This window comes from Apteryx rowi, unplaced genomic scaffold, assembly GCF_003343035.1.
Source record: "Apteryx rowi isolate R43461 unplaced genomic scaffold, aptRow1 scaffold_211, whole genome shotgun sequence".
NCBI classification, from domain to species: domain Eukaryota; kingdom Metazoa; phylum Chordata; class Aves; order Apterygiformes; family Apterygidae; genus Apteryx; species Apteryx rowi.
This window is the reverse complement of record NW_020448431.1, coordinates 848455-856553: the sequence shown is the minus strand read 5'-3', so window position 1 is coordinate 856553 and position 8099 is coordinate 848455.

Genomic DNA, 8099 nt, shown 5'->3' with positions numbered 1-8099 from the left:
CCCACTGAGGCGGTCAGGAGTCCACTGATTTAATCAGATTTTGGTCTAATTAAAAGTTTTATCTTTGCTCGATGAAGTGCCGTTCAGTAAAGATTACTTTTCCTGAGATCCTTTAGTGAAACAATTTCTGGCATCTCTTTTGAATGCTCTCTAGAGCACCATCCTCACTTATTTATCTAATATCATCTCTCATCACAGTTTCTGTACACTACTTGCACAAGGATATTAATATTCATATCTTGGTTATCTTCTGTCAGCACAATTTTTAGACTGGCTTTCACCTACCCTGTACAAACTTACCTTTTAATTTAAATCACTCCCAGAATAAGATAGCTGATAAAGTCTTATGACTACTACTTCTAGTTCAGTTTAGCTTGCAAGAAAGAAAATAATTACTAACTTTGGTGCTTGACCTGTTAAGCAATAATGATATAGATTATCAGCAATCATTCTTTCATTAGTGCTATATTATGGCCACTAATTACACAGCTTCTCTGTTAGTGCCTGACTTATTTTTGCTGCAACAGTGTTAAAACACACACATCTCTGAGGAACAATTTGATTTCAGCATGTTAGTACTTTTCTGATGAGATCTTTCTGTGTGAGCTGGGCTGGGACTCTTAATTTCGTGCACCATCATAGAATAGCTGATGAACCTGCAGTCCCTTTCTTGCTGTGTGATGAGACTTTGAGGCAGATGGGTACAGTCTCGCTGGGTGCAGTGATACCTGCGTATGGGTAGGGCCAAGGAAAGATATCAGCCATGGACAGGCTGCTGCTGCCACCAAACAGTTAATCAGATCTGCTGTTGCTTCCTATAGCTCCCGAATCACTCCTGAGAAGGAAAATTTCACGAGCAGGCACAAATGGGTCACACACAGTCTGTGGATTATTGCCTGAATGCTTCTTACGTAGACTATGCAGGAAGTGCAAAAACAAACTGACTTATTCTCCAAGAAACCATTTGTTACTGATATTCTCAAATGAAATAGCCAATCCTTAGGAGAAGCTGTGGTCCATAAGGGTCTAGGTATCCAGTACAGACACTGCAACTTAACAGTATAGTGGGCATTAGCTGAGCTGCAGCAATTAGTAGGTTCACAGAGGTGCAGATAAAATGTATCTACTTACATATCATTCATTCAGGTCAGTATATTTCATCTCATTTTTTCCTCAGAGGTCAACCCTTAGATAAATGCAGCAGCTCAGCTGACCTAAAATAATTCAGCTTTGTGCCTGAGACCTCAAACAGAATAGTTCAATGGGGGGAAAAAAAGGAGGTAATCAGTCTCCCAAACACACAAAGCGCATGTGAGTATATCAACAACCTTCTGCAAAGCCCCATCAACTTCAGCAAGGTTCAGAGAAGATTTAGATATCTGTCCTAGAGGAACTTTTGGAAATGGTAAATCTATGTTCACCGCAGTTCAGCTGTTTTAAGCCAATAATTTTATTTGGTGGTATTGTATATGTAGCTAGAAAGTAGGTGTAAAAGCATGATTCCCAGCTTGAAATGCTTCTTCACCTGTGATTAAGAGGAAGTGTAATCACTTGTCTAGCTCTAAGTCCAATTAGCTTTGCAAAATAAAAAAAAGTATCCACTGTGAAGCCAGTACATGTATATGTAGCCAGAAGTCTAAACAGTGTAAGTGTTTTCTGTTTATTTGAAGACATATACGAATAAATTTTGTGTCACTTAAGGAAAGTGTCTCTTTCACATGGCTTTCTAAGGATAGGCTCTACACTAGCAGACTACCTTTTACTGGTTTATCCTGGAACTCCATCCTTGCATTCAGCTGAGTGGAATATGATGAAGCAAAGGTTTAGCTCATAGAAGAAGAACACACTGGAATCTGTTTAATTCTCCAGGATCATAAGCTCACCACGTGTAGCTTCACAATGGATACTTTTTTTTTTTGTTTTGCAAAGCTAATTGGGCTTAGAGCTAGACTAGTGATTATACATCTTCTTAATCACAGGTGAAGAAGCATTTCAAGCTGGGAATCATGACTTTACACCTACACTTTCATAGYATTTTCCTGCCAACACTCCTCTCCTAGACTGGCATGGTGCCCTCTCAGAAATTAGCTAAGGAGCTGCTGAATAACATAGGTGCCAGTCATTTATGTGTTTACAAAAGCAATTGCATTTTACAGGTGCTATGTTATTCTAAAGAGCTTGTTTCTGGGAGTGACATCGTAACTGACACCCTGTTATCCTTCTGAGCCTGCAAACATTGATATTTCTTTTAAAATATCTAAARAAAGGTTAATATAAATGTCAGGGAAATATGTAGCTTCAATCAAGACAGATTATATTCCTGGTTTTGAGTTTACAGTGGAAAGCCAATGAAYAGATTTACAAAGCTACTATTATTTGTAAGAAGAAAAATATTTGTCATTATCATGACAATACTTAATCAGAAACTAAAATGATTTTAATAAGTGACCAGATATACTAGCCCAAGAATTGGATTGGTTAAAAGTAAGTGATATATAGATTTTTTTTAAGTGCTGTCTGAATTTTGCAGTCAGATTAAGAGGTGTTTGGAGCTAATGAAGGAATTAGATAAGCACTATTCATGTATACCTAATAATTGAAAGGTAAAAAATATTATGCTCTGATTTTTAGAACATTTTAATTTTGATAAGAGTCAGAAGAGATAAAACCTGCTGGGTTATTACATAAGTGGCAATGTCTTTTGTAGATTCGATATATGAATTAAGGATTATGTAAAACACATGTCAGAGACCAGACTGCAGCTGAGGTGTGGTCTATTACATTATAGAAGCTGAATAAAAGGTGTGATGGGCTTGGTCAGAAAGTAGTCTAGAAGGAAAGTGGAAAAAAAATGTTTGTGAATTTTTAATATGAGGACTTGTGGATTTTTTTGTTAATTAAATTAATTAATCTTTCTTTATGTAGCTCTTTAAAGTTTAGCTTGTTGACTAGAAAGTCTGTGATAGTAATTCTGCTTCCTGGCATAGAAATATTTCTCGTCTTTGAAAGGACTTTTCTGGYAAGGCAGACTGAAATTATTTGCTGAGCTATTTGGACTAGGTTCTGGTAGTACAATCCAACAGGACTATAGGTGAGAGGAAGGATGAAAAATCAAACCGTTTATTCTTTGTTCCTGAGTTAGAGTACAAATTCCTGCTTATGGTACTAAAAATGTCCTAGAAGTTCACAAAGAGGCTTATATCTAATAGAAGAAAAATACTTCTCCTTCACTTCTGCTTACCTTAATCTCCTGCTTCTATAACAGTGATCCTTTCAGGATCTAAGGGCTAGTGTCCTGCTCTATTCTTCTTTTCTGCCTCATTTTTTTGCTAGGTAACACATTATATCACCTAAATGCCAAGGATCTAGATACCAAATGATGCCTAAAGCAGAAGTTATAATGTTGAAAATCCCTATTTATCTGCTCTTACTTCATATGTCTTTTTTTGAAGTCAAAGACAAATCAGGGTGTCCAGAGCTGTGCTTTTGAATCCATTTAAAACTGTCTCACTTAAGTCTCATACAAGGCTGAGTGACTGGTGCTTAACTGAGCCTAAATTCTATGAGGATCTAGAAACAGAATATGTGCTGAAGTCATATAAAAGCTTGATTTGAGGATATCTGCTCAGATAGAGAAGAGATGCTAGCAAAATCAGCCCTTTCACATGATGTGCTGTGGCCCAACCTTGTTCAGCAGTGTATGGGTTGGAGTGCCCACTTCAAAAATGGGAGATGTAGCTCCTTCTCCTCCGCGTTTTCCTATTTTTTTTAAATCTCTTTAAAAGTGCCTGACACACCAAGGTGAATAGCCTGCTGAGACTGAGGTGCTTCTGCCCTTAGGCAGATATCAGCTCACCTAATCTTTCACTTTAATGTCAAAGATTTTAGTGTTCCTGGAGTCCAGCTTTTCCCCTGAACTAAATGGAGCAGCAGGTCAGGTTCACAAGATGAATGTAGGCACATTAATTATGCTGTGGGTTATTTTAGGTTCCTGCTGCTAGTTTATGATATTAGTTCAAGGACTCTCTCCTATTCTACTTTTCCTTATAGGGTATTTGGGAACCTGGGGTTTGTTTGCTTGTTTGTTTGTTTTAAAGACATGGTCTTCATTCCCTTCATGCAGTAAAAACTGTTTTTTCAAAAAGTCAAATAACAAAAAAAAATGCTGACACTTACACTCTAATTTCACCTGGTAACCCAAATCATGTGTTACTAAGTAAATTTTTAACAAAACTGCCTTCATAAAGTATAGAGTACTTGTAGATACAAATGCATGATATATTATCCTATCTAGAGTTAAAACTGTGACTGTCTAGCCTCACACTTAGAACCACATTTGGAAACCCTGTGAGAAAATAATATTGCATAGCTGGAAGCACTGCAAGAGCTGGAGACATTCCTCTGAAAAATGGTAACTGTTAGAGACAAAATACCCTGTTAGTAGGCTCATTGGTCTGTTGCAGAATGAGACTTTTCTATTGCTTCAATGTATTCTCCATTATTTTGAGATCCTTTTTTGAAAAATCCTTTTAAATCTTTCAACCACAAAGAGCAAAAGCTTGTCCTTTGATATATATTTTCAGCTGATCAAGAGAAGTAATTGAATTCTTAATGTTTCTCAGTTGTATTGAGGGTTACTCATTTATCCAAGGTTACACAGAATTATTTTGGGAGAAGTGTTACTAAAATATATTAACTTTTGCACAACATGTTTTGATTGCCTCTTCTTATAGCTGCTGGATATATTCAAGGTCTCTTGTAAGCTAYCTTTGGTTTCTAAATGGATCTGACCACTTCTTAATATTTTCTAGACTTGGAAAAGTGTTTGAAACAATAGCCTTGGAAGGTGGATGACATGGATGGATCTTGACTATTCTACCAAGGAGACAGAATAATGAATTTAATATGTTAGTAAAGCAGCATGAACAAAAGCAGGACAGCTCTGTGGATAGAGGTGGTTATATGAGAAGGCCTATGCGAGAAAGCTTTGTGTAGAAGTAGAGAATATACTAAAACTCTATGGCAAAGTGCTCTGTAAGAGGCTCTGGCTTATAATAGTGGGGTCATCAGAGCTTTGCCACCAGCTCTGGATAAAGAATCTTTCTGAGACTGCGTGTTATGACTTGTAATGAAACAGTACAGATGTAAGTATATATACCAGAACCTGGCTAGGGGGCAGTGTGTCAGTGCCAACAAGTACAGATCTTAATAATGTTTTGGGCAAAATCATCAGCTGTTTAAAATTCTGACCAGTGTCAGACAACTCATTTGCAGAGATGAGGATTTGTCTTTCTCTCTAGAAAAAAGGAGATATCTTCACATTCACTTATTTTCACAGTATTTTCTTCTGGGATGTAAATTAGTTTGAGACTCAGGTGGGCTTGAGAGGAATAAATGTGAAGAGGTAGGAAGAAAGAATAAGCAGGATTTTTACCTATCAGTGCACTAATGAAAAAGTGGCTGCAAACTTGAGGTGGGTGGGTGGGTTGGACATTGGGCTTATACCTCCTCCATGGCTAGCTGCTCCAGAAGACAGCAAAAAGAGTGCAGAGTTTTTTGAAGAAGTGATGTCACTAGGAAAGAAAAAGCCTAGTTTGTTACAGTCCTAGCTTCATGCATCATTCTTCAGTGCTCTTACTTTACCTCCTTTTGCTGTTCTGTATCTGTTGAGATCTATACTAAGGTTCTCTAGAGAGAAAAAAAAAAGCGGCATTACTTTGAGTCAAGTTAATATTTGAGCAGTTAACATATTTGGCCAAGTACTGATTAAGTGTCACCATCTCTTATCTGTACGTCCCTAAATCTTAATAAAGTTCTTCTTCTTTGGCTGCCTCTTCCAATCAGATAAATTCTGCCATATGGTCTTTTACTTCCATTCTTTTTGTTTTTGAGAAATGCTTCATATTCTCTTTTGCTCCAGATCTATTTACAAAGTATTTCAAATGTTGGCAGTATTTTGCTTTTAGATGAATTTTTGGATGCCAGCAATAATCAGTCTGGGTAGATGCAAATTGTGCTGGGTTACTAATACCACTGAGAGATATATTTTAAAAGACATGATGTTTCAACTGTGTTGTGTGGGGTTTTTTGTTGGTTTTTTTTTTTGTTCATTAGCTTCTTGTTTGTTTTTGCCCCCTGCCCTGAAACAAGAGGGGAACAAAAGTGTCAAATATGTTTACATTGGAATCTAAACTCTTTATCTAAATGAACAAATTTAATTTTAGAAAGATGGAAACTTTTTTTGCAAGATAAATTCTTTGGCTAAAGAACACATAATGCATGCTATGTGAAAGGAATGTAGGCCATTAAAGAGGACAGTTATTGGTAATGTAGAAAACCTTCATAGCTGTAAAGAAAGATGAGTGTGACCAATGACGTTTCTGGATAAATATTCTGGTGTGTTCATTTGAGTTATTTTAGAAAATTCCTAAAGAGGATCCAAAAAATTACATAAACTTTCTTGCAAACTCTCAGATGGAATCCATACGTGTGTAAGTTAGCATATCTTGGTGAATTTAGGGTAAGAATGATCACGTGATATTCTAAATAGTATTAGTTCAGATTTTAATAAAGATTAGTGTTTGTTTAAATACATACCAACATGTACTATTTTAGGAATGATAAACTAAAAGATCTTGTTTTGTTATGACTCACGTCATGAATCGCTAGAAGTTCTCGTTAGCTTACCATTGTGTACTGTTATGTAGGGCCTGTATTCTGTATATTCCAAGGAAATTTTAAGCTCACAAAGAAGAAAGGACATATTAAATCCTCCAACTGCAGTTTATTTCCTTCCATTTATCTTCCCTTCAAATGCAAAGCAGTCTAAAGAGCTGACCCAAACCTGAGGCTAATCCTCAGTTCCTGAAAAATGCTGAGCATATTCTGGAATGCATCTGAACTTCCTTTGTGCTTGGAAAGAAATCGTGCTTATGTAACTTATCCCAAAATATCACAAGACCTGTCATCACCTCCTATTCTTCAGCAAAGCAAACAAATAGACGCTCTGCCATCTATCTTTGAATCTCAGCACACAGTAATTATTGTTAAGATTGATCTGCTGAACTTTGAGCTCTGTTCTTTTATAAAGTGGCAAGAGATACTGATTCAAAATAATCCATCTGAATTGTAAGGCTTGCCCTCATGTCTGTATTTCATTTTATTTTTTACTTAAAGATATCGATGTGGACTCCATTCCTGGTTGACTTTGAAGTTGTGACATTAAAAAAAGTTTGTAACATATAGCTATTTTATATTAAAGAGAGCAACAATAGCAGAAATGGTTCTGAAATATAAAGAATCTGGTGAAAATCTGCATTTGTTTTATCTTGGATACACCAGTTTCACTGACTGTTCACAGTATTGAGCTGTACTGAAATACTTTGATTTTCATACTGTGCTCACTGGGGTATTAAATGTGTTTCTGGATGAACATTACATCAATGGAAAATACCCTTTGAATGCTTTATCTAATGGAGGGATTTCAGTCAATGAAGGTGATATGGAACACTTCTCAAGTTTTTGAAGCTTTCAGTTGGATTTATTTATTAAAATGCCTAATGACCATGATAAGCAACTTATTGCTGGTATAAAGGAGTTATTGATGTCATGTAACTCAAAAGATATTAGAAGAGCAGTAGTGGGAAGCTGGAAAAATGCATTAAAAAGGAGGGAAAGCAAGAACACAGTTACTTAGAAATAGTTGGTGCAATATATAAATTCCTCATTTATTGAGGATTTTTCAAATATAATTTACATAGCTAAGAACTTCTAACAAAAGATAATGCCACATGGAGAAATTATCGCAGTAGAAAATATATGGAAGGCAGGATTCTTCTTCATTTCTTAGCCTAACTTATACAATACAGAGCAGGGTTGCAGGAGAGACATATATCATAATCCTGTGGCAGGACCCTCTGTAATCCAGCATCTCTTGTTATTTCCTTCTAGAATCACAGAATGGTTGAGGTTGGAAGGGACCTCTGGAGATCATCTAGTCCAACCCCCCTGCTCAAGCAGGGTCACCTAGAGCACATTGCACAGGATTGCATCCAGGCACGTTTTGAATATCTCCAGAGAAGGAGACTCCACCACCTCTC